Here is a 12,643-nt window from a genome sequence, read left to right on the forward strand (position 1 = left end):
TGACAGACTGAAAAGTTTTTTATTCAGTAGACTTTGTGTTTGCAGGCAGTATATTACAAATATACGGACCATTCTTTAATTAACAAGGTTATATATAAGCCAAAGGCTCAGCATGATACTGTATTATATTGTAAACCTCAGTGCGAAAGATCCTGGTAATAGAAATCAAACTGAAAATGATTTTCTTCATATCATTTCTGGATTTTCGAATATTATTCTGTGTAGTGAAGCTTCCATTTGATCTCATCTGAGTCCACAAAAGAGATAGAAAACGCCAGCACTGCCTCCTATATTGGATTTCTTTGTATTTCTCCATGCTCTCACTCATATTTTACAGTTTAATTTCATTTATCGGAGAACACAGAAAAGCAAATATTTGTTCTATCGTGAGAAGAAAAAAAATAGATGAAAGTTCATTACTAATCCAGATAAAAAATGTTTTTGTGGGGTTGTAAATGATCTCAGGGTGTTGCAAAATTATTTTGAGTAATCCTCATTTATTACAGCTCCAGCACATTTGACGTTTCACAATGCCTTGGTTATTATAATCATGCACATAAACTATTCAGTGCCATACTTCACTGAGGAGTCAAACAATAAAGCTGGCTTCTTTCCCTCATGAGCAGTTGTCATTTAAAATCAGTCCAGCAAAACAAATTCCTGCAGATTTATGAGACTTAAAAGAAGTGAGTGAAATGCCTTTGATCTGGATGCTTCATGCAACCATTACCACACTTCAGCCTGTCCTTCAGTGACCTATCAGCGTGTCTGATGTCCAGCGTGTCCGTGTTTAAAACTCTGTAGACCTTGAGCTTATGTCCTACAGTCTGTCAGTCTTGTCTCTTTTGTAAATGTGGTGCATTTTAATGCTTTTTCAGGAGAATCCTAGTAAGATAATAATAATTAAATAAAAAGGAAGACAGAGGAAATGATGTAGAAAGTATAATGAATATGATTATAAAAGGGTGTGTCAGCACAAAACATAAATATAGCCTGTCATGCTGACTCTAGAATCTGACACAAGTTGTGTGGTTTTTTGCCTGTTTAATGAAACATATTCCAGTTATAGATGTATGATGGACACGGACATAATGTGTAGGCTCTCAGCTTTCATTTGAGGGTATCCATATTTAAATTAGATGAAGGGTTTAGGAATTTCAGATCCTTAACATGTGCCATCCTCTTTTAAAAGGGACCAAAAATAATTGGACAATTAACTCAAAGGCTATATTATGAGCAGGTATGGGTAATTCCTTTGTTATGTCATTAATCAATTAAGCAGATTAAAGGCCTGGAGTTGATCTGAGGTGTGGTGCTTGCATTTGGAAGATTTTGCTGTGAACAGACAACATGCGGCTAAAGAATGAAACAAGCCATCCTTCAGCTGCAAAAACAGAAAACTCAAATCTGAGAAGTTGCTACAATATTACGAGTGGCAAAATCTACAGCTTGGTACATCGTGAGAAAGAAAGCAAGCACTGGTGAATTCAGCAATGCAAAAGACCTGGACGTCCACAAAAGAAAACAGTGGCGGGTGATCACAGAATCATTTCCATGGTGAAGAGAAAGCCTTCCACAAAAGCCAACCAAATAAAAAACCAGAGGTAGGCGTATTGATATCCAAGTCTACCAAGACTGAAAATAAATACAGAGGGTTCACTGAAAGTTGTAAACCATTCATAAGCCTCAAGAATAGAAAGGCTAGATTGGACTTAGCTAAAAAAACATCTACATATGCCAGCAGAGTTCTGGAAAAACATTCTTTGGACAGACGAACACAAGATCAACCTCTATCAGAATGATGGCAAGAAGAAAATATGGAGAAGGCGTGAAACATCTCATGATCCATAGCAACCGCATCATCTGTAAAACAGGATGGAGGCAGTGTGATGGTTTGGGTGTGCATGGCTGCCGGTGACGCTGGGACACTAGTGTTTGCTGATGATGTGACACAGGACAGAAGCAGCCAGATGAATTCTGAGGTGTTCAGAGACATACTCAAATCCAGCTAAATGCAGTCAAATTGATTGGGCGGTGTTCCATAATACAGATGCACAACGACCCAAAACGTTTAGTCAAAACAACCCAGGACTTTAGTAAAGCAAAGACGAGGAATATTCTTGAATGGCCAAGTCAGTCACTTAATCTTAACAGAACTGAGCAATTCACTTGTTAAAGAGTAAACCTTGGACAAAAATGCCCACAAAAAACAGCAACTGAAAGCTGCTGCAGTAAAGGCCTGGCAGAGCATTAAAAAAGAAGGAAGCGCAGAATCTGGGGCTGTCCATAAGTTCAAGACTTCAGGCTGTCATTGCCAGCAAAGGGTTTTCAACCAAGTATTAGAAATTAACATTTTATTTTCAGTTGTGCAAAGCACTTTGAGTGCTCGGAGTAGAAAAGTGCCACAGAACCAGTCTATTTATCACTGATTTAATTAACTTTTGAGCCCCTGAAATGAAGGAATTGTGTTAAAAACAATTTATTTCCTCATAGTTTTATGCAATCTTTTTGTTCAGACCACTGAATTAAACTGAAAGTCTGTGCTTCAAATACGTCTGAGTTGTTTGATTTAAAATTCATTGTGGTAATGTACAGAACCACAAACAGAAAAAGCTGTCCCTGTCCCAATTTAAGGGCCCTAACTGCATCTTAATTTCAGAATGCATTTCCTCTCTCTTAATGCCACATGAGATCCTTCGCTCTGCTGCTGTTTTCCATCACACCTTACCTTTTAAAGTGCATATTTATTGTGGATTTAGTGACTGTTATGTGTAATGTACATTTATAACTTAACTTTGACTTGACTTGACTTTACTAATGTTCAGAGATTTCAAGTATTTAAATGACACACAAGCAACAACATGCATGCATGTCATGAACAATAACTTGTCTATTATTGTAACCAATATAATACCAAAATGCAGCACCACCAATGCAATACCTGTACATATATATGTATATATCCCTATCCTCTTTGTGCTGCTTCAAAATATTGTCTCTTTGGAATTACACACTAGATGGCAGCAGTGCGACACAGACTCCCATGGCTTGGGTGGGCCCCTCTGACACCAAAATGTTTTTCTTTTAAACCCCCCCCCCCCAAAAAAAAAAAACAAAACAAAAAACAACAACCCCAAAACAAAACATGATGTTCACCCTTCTGGGCACGTATGGCTCAAATAATGGCCAAACGCTCACCGCACTGTGCTGGCTGGAATCATTCTGCTCCTGCTGTCATCGTACAGGACGTCACTCCATTTGAGGCACACAATCCAAATACGTTTAGTCCATCACAGGACATTTCTAGCACACTCGCTTCACATGAAAAAGGCGCTTGTAAATGAACAAAATGGACACACCAGGTGTTTGATAGCCTCTCTTCAATTGGGCAGAAAAAAAAACATTTTCTCGTCCCGTTAAGCTCGTTACAGGTTGTGAATGGCTGTAAGATGAAACTGCGCTACGCCTGATTGATGTGACGCTTGACCCCATCTCCTACCCACACCTCCGCCTCTGTCCCACAGGAAATGAATGCGAATCTCCAGTCATGCACTTAAAATGAGAACCTGAAAATGTAATTTCAGAACCCATTTCCTCCAATTTGAGCTGTTATTGAATGGACTGCTGGCCCTATGTTCTCATATTGTCTCACATGGTCAGGTTGGGTATAGTGATGTGTTTGTGTATCTAGCCTGCACGTGCATGTGCATTTTTCCTTTTATACTTTTCTCATCTCGAGATTTCAAAAGCAGGCCTGTGCCTGTCGCTTAAATGTGGAAATCTGCATGAGTACATGGGAATTAGTAGTGCTCCTTACGGAGTTGGGAGAAGGGGGAGAAAGGAGGTGATAAAGATCATCTAACTGATTGGAGGTTTGCACCGTTCCCGAATGTCGTGGCAGCTTTTGTTTGCCGTTTCTTCCTCATTTGAAATTCTGTGCAACCCTGAGACCCTCCGGGCCTCACCTGGTCACACAGCAACATAACAACCTGACTCACCCTGTGTCACCTTGCTTTATACCTCTCTGCTCTTGCTGCATCTGCCTCTGAATGCTCGCTCCTCTCCTCTGCTTTTGATATTCTAATTCATTTGTGACTGACTCACACTCGCCCAACTGGTATTCACTGATTGCTTCTCCTCCGCTACAATTTTATGAACCACATCTTCTCCAAGGACGATGGCCAATATTATTTAAATATTCATTTAACACTTGCTACATAATTCTATTGTTGGAGACTTTCAGCTTTCCTCACCTTCTCTTCCAAGCTTCCTTTATTTTTGCCTTCTCTTCTCTTCTCTTCTCTTCTCTTCTCTTCTCTTCTCTTCTCTTCTCTTCTCTTCTCTTCTCTTCTCTTCTCTTCTCTTCTCTTCTGAGTAACTCCCAGTAGATTTCCTAGTATAATTAATCTGTGCTTCCTAACCATCATCACACATCTCATTTTCCTGCTCACCCTCTCCTCCTCTCTCTGCCCCGCCTCTCCCCCTGCTGTAACCTTAGTGACCCCTCCTTTACCCTTGTCTTAAATAGCCTCCCTCCACCCTTTTCCACCCTTAACCTCATCCTAACCTTTGTTTTCCTTTTTTTGTTACCTGTGCATAGCTTTTGCATTTCACATTGCTCTTTTCTTCTTTCATGTTTGTTAGACTGATATTCTACTGACTGTGGCAGTGCTTGTTACCTCTTCTCCTCATCAGGATTTTTCTTCCCTTGCTGTCATAGACAGAGTGCAAACAAGTGCTCCTCGCTGTCAGGATAACACTGTAAATTGTGGCTCTCTACTTACATTATATATATTTTTCATGTCTTTCTATTCGTCAAAGAAGTAAAGAAAAGACAAAGAAAGATGTAAAAGCAGCACTGCTACAAGGTAAATCTTTTTAGTTAGGCAAAAGCTGATAAAGATGTGAGACATCAGCAGGACGAATCGCACAACTGTGACAATCCTGATCCTGTTATGTCCACATTTGTAGGTTTTAGGCTAATTACCCACCACTTCATTAGCTGCACCTTCATAGTACTAGTTTGGATCCCTTTTGGGCTTCAGAGCTGTTTTAATTCCTCTTGTCCCCTTACCCTCAACCAGTTGTGGCAGATGGTTTCGCCTCCCTCCTGGTTTGCCAGAGGTTTCTTCCTGTTAAAAGGGAGTTTTTCCTTTCCACTGTTACCAAAATGGTTAATATAACTGTTGTTTTTTCCTGTTTTCTTTGTATGATTGTAGGGTCTTTGCCTTAAAATAAAAACAAACAAAATCGAATTGAATGCATTCTTCTTAGCACAGATTCCATAAAGCAATGGAAACATTACACAGAGATTTTGTTCCATATACTGACATGACAGCATCATGCAGTTGCAACAGATTTGCCGGCTGTACATCGATGAGGCAAATCTGCCACATCCCAAAGGTGCTCTACTGAGTTGAGATCTGTTAAGCTTTGGAAAGATTTACTCAGAGATTTAGGAAATTCGGAGTGTGCTTTTCTTCTTTTTACAACTTCCTACGATAACTACTGTAGCTTGCTAACACATACAAAGTGTGGTCAAAAATTTCTGGGCTTTTACAAATACAAAAACTTTACCTTATTCATATCATATTTGTGCTCCCTGACCCATTTCTACTCATATGGGGGCAACTATTTTCTCTTCCAGTGTGCACAGCTTTCAGAGTATAAAGCTGTTATCACTGTCATTGTGAGCTTGCCGATATTAGCATTTAGCTTAGAGCTCTACTGTGACAATATACTGAATTTGCAGTGTGTGATTTGAAAAACATGAACATACGTCTGTGTCTTTGTGTTAGCCCTGCGATAGACTGGTGATCTGTGTGGGGTTTACCCCACCTCTCGCTCCATGAAAGCTGGGATAAGCTCCAGCCATGCACGACCCTGAATTGGATTTAACGAAATGGTTGGATGGATGAAACACAAACACTTCTTTCTTTACAAGCATTATAGTCTAAGATTCTCTTTTGTCAACCCGACTGCTGCATGTTCTTCGTCTCCCATTTTTTTCTTTTTTTGGGTGACATTTCAAAAGTCCCTTCAAAAACTCGCTCAGCACTCATAGTAACATTTTCAACCTTGAGTGCTTTGCTTTGAAATCAATAAACATGTTATGGCCTATGTGAAGTGGGTTGTTTCCCCCCCTCTTCCTCTGTCTTTCTCTCTTGTGTCTCATGGTGCTGGTGGTTCAGGTCCAGCTGACTCCACTCAGCCATCAGCTCAGCAGAGAGGGGGCACGGCTGATGTCAGTGGACCATTGTTTTTGCCAGAGTTTAAGCTGCCCACTCCTTTCTGTGGAAAGGAGCGCTTGCTTGTTTGGCTCACTCCTTCTGTTGACCTGCAGACCAGGTTTTGCGTATGCGTGTGTATGTGTGTGTTTTTCCTACAGCCACACTTATGTAAGCTGTTTTAAAATGTTGATAAACCTCTTGCTTCTTTGTCTCGTTTTCTTTCCAAAACACTGCAGTTGTTTTCCCCCTCATCCCAGTTGAATCTTTTACAAAGACTTGTGACTTTGCCGTAACCCTTATGTATTGTTGCAGATTCAGTTTGACCTGGTTTGACATTTGACAGCAGCAAAAATAGTCTAAATTTCTTTTCTTTTAGTCTGAAACTTTAATACTTTTCTTATAGTGACCCAAAAAAGCCCACAAAAATCAAAATATTTTAAGGTTTTAAACAGTTGTACATGCTGTTCTGGGTCAAATTTGATTCACAAGTATTGCAGTGGATTTTAGATGCACCAGCATCAGTCAATTCAAAGGAAATTGTGTTTTTAAGGAAATGTCTTTGTGCATTTTCTATGAGAAAGTGGTGGCAGGATTCAAGGGGACCTTGATTCAATCACAAAAACTGTCTGTGCTTCAACCACATTTGCTCAGGTTCCTACAGATGTGGTCGCCTGATGGGATCTGGAGGATCATGGTAAATGGCCAGTATTTGTATTTGTATTTGTATCATGCAATGAGCATGATACAAATACAAAGCTTAGAAGTGATCATATGTGGTGCACATAAGGAACAGATGCCATACAGAGTATCTGGAGTGGTTTTCCTCCAAGTACTCCAGCTTCCTCCTGCAATATAGGGTCATAGGGTTAAATATGAAAGACAGAAACAGCCTCTCTAAAGTTCAGTATGCACCTTTCATAGCATAGCAACAGCAACCTCTCATACTTCGTCTCAATGCTAACTTAAAAATGTAAACATCATTTCTTATTGCCCAAACTCTATTTCAGACTTTGACTTCTCCTCGGTGACACTGCTCGGTGACATTCGTCTATCCTGGCCTGAAAGGAGACGCTACCGGTAGACTGCAGCGACAACTGCCAGCATCTGAGCCAGCCAGACTCCATCTGTCTCTCTCATCATGGTCACCTAAATGCACAGTAATAGCAGGTTTTGTAACAAGGCAGATCGCGCTAACATAATATGCACTGTTAGTTGATTATTTACCTGCCGCATTAACGGGAGAGGACGTGCAAACGTTACCGCTGCTGCTGGGTTGAGATTCACGAGTCCGGAGCGGAATTAAAAACACGACATTCATTTAAGGTCATCGCGTGTTTTGTGAGCAAATGCTTTTGCATATTCGTAAATGAAATATCCACTTTGCAAGTATTGCAAGTTGCCCTGTTGTCATCCGTTCTCGTAAAGTATAATCAAACTTTTGAGCGTTTGAGCTGCTTACGCGCCGTGTTTCCTGCCAGGTAAATGACGCTCCGCAACGTGGTGACGTCATTCGGGGCGACTGGAATCGATAAGGGAATCGTTTGCAAAAATGGCAAACAGTTCCAAGGAATTGAAACAGTGGGAACCGGTTCTCAACAAGAACCGGTTTTCGATACCCATCCCTTCTGTTATATTGTTGGCAGAGGCTAAGCTAAAGGATAATTAACATCATACACACAAACAAGAGTAGCCCACATTACCTACTCTTACGCATATTTTTCACACTGCTATATCTCTTTTTTCCTACCTGCTCTTTGCATATCTGTTGACTCACTCTGACAGTTACAAGTCTTTTTATCCTTCCTTTGACCTTTGCTCATCCTCATTATTACTTATAATGAGTACCAAACAGTCTCTGCTCTGTGTTCCTCTGGTTTTTTATCCGGACTTCTCCAACTCTTTCTGTGTTTCTCTTTCTTTGTCTAGACAGCCAGGGCAGAATCGGATGGCATGATTTAATTTTAGCTGCCCGGGGAAAGAGCTCAGGCTGTTGGTGGGACTACTTCTGTGGTTATTTTCAGGGATGGAACAAAAGAAGGAGGATGGATAGTAATGGACAGACAGACTCTGTTATGTATTACGTATTGTAAGCCTGTGTGAATCCTGTCAATTTTGTTTACCATCCTCTGTAAGCCACAGGGGAGGTCTGGAAAATTGCAGCCATGGGATACTGAGACTCTATGAATGTATGTCATGCTCTGATTGGTCTAGCCTTCCACCAGCTGAGGCATGTATTAGACCTGCAGTAGAATAGATATGGATCATTTATGAAGCTCCTTTTGTGTCACTCTCCAAGTCCTTTGGTTTTGCCTTTGTCTGAATCCTCAGCCAAGCCTGCTTCTCAGCTGTGTTTACAGACAGCGCTATCCCTGCCTGTGCTGTTATCCACATACAGACAGACAGAGTAAGACAGGCAGGGACTGAGTGATCACATGAGAGAGAATAAATAAAGATATAAGAGCGCTAGAGTACAAGAGGGAGCTGTCGGGTCAGTGCTTGTGTGTGGATGTGCAGTGAAAAAGCAGAGTGTAGGATGTTTTTTATTAGCTATGGCACCAGAAGGTAAACAGGAGAAAGCCGCAGGTGGCTTGTCTGCCAGGACATAGATGACCTCTGGCCTATATGACCTAATTCAGCACGAGCTGTTCTTTATGGAGTTTCCATGTTCTTTGACCTGGCAATGGAGCTAAGAGATGATAACAGGTGACTAGGGTTGTCCTTGGCCACCTCAGACTAAAACCTTGCTAAAGCCTGATTGGAGGTTATGAACATACTCCGTATACTGTATAACTGGTGTTAACGCCGGTAACAGGGTTTTTTTGAGAGTCCTTACTCATCCATCCATCCATCCATCCATCCATCCATCCATCCATCCATCCATCCATCCATCCATCCATCCATCCATCCATCCATCCATCCTCTTAAACCAGAGTCAGGTCACAGTGGCAGCAGGCTAAGGAGGTTACTCCAGGTGTCCTATTCAGCCAGTTTCCAGTTCCTCCTGGCGGATTCCAAAGTGCTCCCGATATACAGATAGATATAGAGCATAATCTCTCCATTGTATTTTGAATCTACTCCCAGTTGGGCGTGCCCAGAAAACCTTCAAAGGTTGGGCACCCAGGAGGCATCGTAACCAATACGCATGAGCAGCAGCTCTGCTCTGAGAGGTATCTCAGAGTCTGAGCTCCTCACCCTAACCCTGAGGCTGAGCCCAGTCAACCTACGAAACAAACTCATTTTAGCCACTTGTACCTACAACATCACTTTTTCAGTCATAACTAAGATTTCATGTGGCAGTTTTTTGACTCAGCACCAATCCGTTGGCCCCACTCACATCTCCATCTTCCCATCACTTGTGAATAAGTACTTGAACTTTGCTTGAGGCAGACTCTCCACCCCAGCCTAGAGGAAGCATTCCATTGTTTTCCAGAAGAGAACAATGACCTCATACTTGGAGGTAGGGACTCTCATCCCGCTCCAGTGAGTGCTGAAGCGCAAACTCTAAAGAAACCAAGAGAACTACCGCAAAAACACAGGGATGCTATTCTCAAGTTCCCAAAGTGGAGACCCTTCTTACCCTTGCTATGCCTCTCCACAAAGATCAAAAACAGGTTTGGAGACAAAGGGAGTTCTCAAAGTTTTTGTGCTCATTTGGGGAGCCAGCTTGTGATTGAAGTTGGTGGCAGACCTGCAGGTGCTGCTGGATGTGCATCACTCCAAATTAGCCTCACCTTTCCTGTGTTGTTCTAAACACACCTTTAGTAACACAAAGCTTTTGTTGGAATAAACCGAAGGCTCAGATGTCAATGAGGCCAGCCTTGACTGCAGAACAAAAACATTCAGCATCCTCTGCAGCAAGCACGTCAGTCTGAGCTCTTAAGAGCAAAGATGTCACAGATGACCTCAACTTTTATATCTCTGTAGAAGCTGATGAAAGGAGGAGAGCCAGTGAGTGTAGCATTATCAATTTCCATTTATAGCAGTGTGAGGTCTTTAAATAAAAAATGCCACAAAATGAATATGAATGAATTGTTATGATTTGGCACAATATATTACAAAAAATGTAACTTTACCGAATTACGAATTATGTTGTACTAATGCGCTTTTTTTCTTGACAGAACTAATTTAGCACCTACACAGGATGCCACAGGATACAGTCACTGGGTCTAGTGAAAGATAAGGCCATTTTATCATTAAGAATCACCTTTCAAGAGAAAGCTCTCTCTATTGTTGCTCTGTAAAGCCTATTTTTGGCGTCTTTGATAAGCATAACAAAAGCTCGGATATGGAAATAAGACACCGTGCTCAACTCCGCGATGTCAAAATCCCTCCGAATCCTAAAATAAAGATGTTAAACTTAAATGAAGGTGGTTGTCAAGATGCTTCTTTGCTGTTGATGGAAAAAAAATTCAATGAGGGGAAAAACAAAAACAAAACCTTTCCCCCTTAATGAGGTCCCACGGTGGCCTGCCTACATGGGTTAACAAAAGGAAGTCTCCAGTGGGTTTTCTTGAATGTTTCACCCTGAAACTTGAATGCTTTACACTTCATTTGTTTAGCAGGAGCAACCATAAAGGGGGTTAGAAAGAGGTCATATTCCTATAGACCTCTATACCTTAATATACTAGTTATTTACTATGGTTACTAAATGATATGATCATACATTGATTATTTAGGTCAATTAAAAAACAGGGAAGAAAATCTTTTGATTTACTTTAACATAAATAAATCAGTAAACCGGAAAACTCTTTATAGTATATTTCTATTGACTTCCCATTCATTTAAATTGACTTCTTGTCTGATTAAAAGCAATGTGCAGCTGCAGGCAAGACTCCAACAGCGCCTCATTGTATTAATATTATTCACAAATGACCAAGCTTTTTCAGATGAATCGCTGGGGCCAATCATTACTTCTGGTATAACAAAATGATTGTCATTAAAATGATTGCCTCAAAGTGAATGTAAATCATGCAAGCTGCACTCTAATGTGTTTCCTTACAGGTGATTTCCTGAAGGAGTCTGCCACTTTACAGATAATCAGCGTGACGTGTCTTGAGCGTTCCCTGTCCCCAAGGAGCTAATGTTTATGCCATGTATCTGCCTGTGAGAAGCACACTCATTTCCTCATCTGTCTTTCTTTCCTTCTGCCTCCAGTCACCCTTCTTTCTTCTGTCAGATACCAACAACTCCTCAATCACCACCCCCACCTCTCCCACTGTGTCTGTTTTTCTCTTCATTCTGCTTATTGCTCTGTCGCTCGCTCCCTCTCTTGCTCCTGAGGGTCAGCTGTGAAATTCAGCCTCCCCTTTGTTACTGTTTCCTCCAGAGAAGATGAATGTTTAAGAAGATGCAAATGCTGCATGACTGTATTTGCATACAATTTGTATGGGCGTCATCAATTAAAAAAAAATCTCTTTTTTATTTCTTTTGCCTTGTGATGTTGCTTTTTTAATTAAATGTCCATCCATCTATCCATTCTCTTCTGCTTATCCAAATTTAGAGTTGCAGAAAGAGAAGACGAAAAGGTAACAAATCAACACATCGCACTCCAATTTTTTCTTCCTTTTTTCAGGTCAAACTTTTATCAGTGATAGACACAGCTGGTCGTACACTCACGAGCTGCTTTATTAAGTCCACCCGTTCAACTGCCTGTTAACACAAATGTGTAATCTGCTAATTACTTGGTAGCAATTCAGTTAGGCACATGGACATGACCAACACTTCTGACAGAAGTTCAAAGCGAACACCAGAATGGGGAAGAAAGATGATTTATGTGACTTTGAATGGACCATAGTTATCGGTGCTCAAAGCCAAGCCTGTATATTTCAGAAACTGCTGATCTTCTGGGATTTTACCATGCAATCATCTCTAGGCTTTGCAGAGATTGGAAAAAAAGAGAAAATATCCAGTGAGTAGCAGTTCTCAGGTAAAAATTCCTTCTTGATGTTTAGGAGAGAATGGCCAGGCCATCACTCACAGTCACTCAAATAACCACTCATTAATGTTGCCTGCAAAACATTACTCCAGTCTGATGAGTTTCGCTTTTTCTTGCGACATTCAGACGGTCCAAACATATATAGACAGCTGCTGGCAGCGTAATAATGTGAGGTAGAGTTTCTTGGCACACTTTGGGCACATTAGTACCCAATGATAATTTAAATGCCACAGTGTACCTGAGCATTATTGCTGGTCATCTTCTTCCTGCTTCCAGCTGGATACAGACCATTTCACAAATGTGAATCTGGTTTCTTGAACATGATATTGAGTTCGCTGGACTCAAATCGCCTCCAACAGTGACTAGACCTCAATCCAAACGGGCACCTTTGGATTGTGGAGAAACAGGAGCCTCTGTATGGATGCACGGTGTACGAATCTGTAGCCACTGTGCAATGCTATCATGTTAATATGGACCA

This window comes from Astatotilapia calliptera, chromosome 17 (assembly GCF_964374335.1).
Source record: "Astatotilapia calliptera chromosome 17, fAstCal68.1, whole genome shotgun sequence".
In the NCBI taxonomy this organism is placed as follows: Eukaryota; Metazoa; Chordata; class Actinopteri; order Cichliformes; family Cichlidae; genus Astatotilapia; species Astatotilapia calliptera.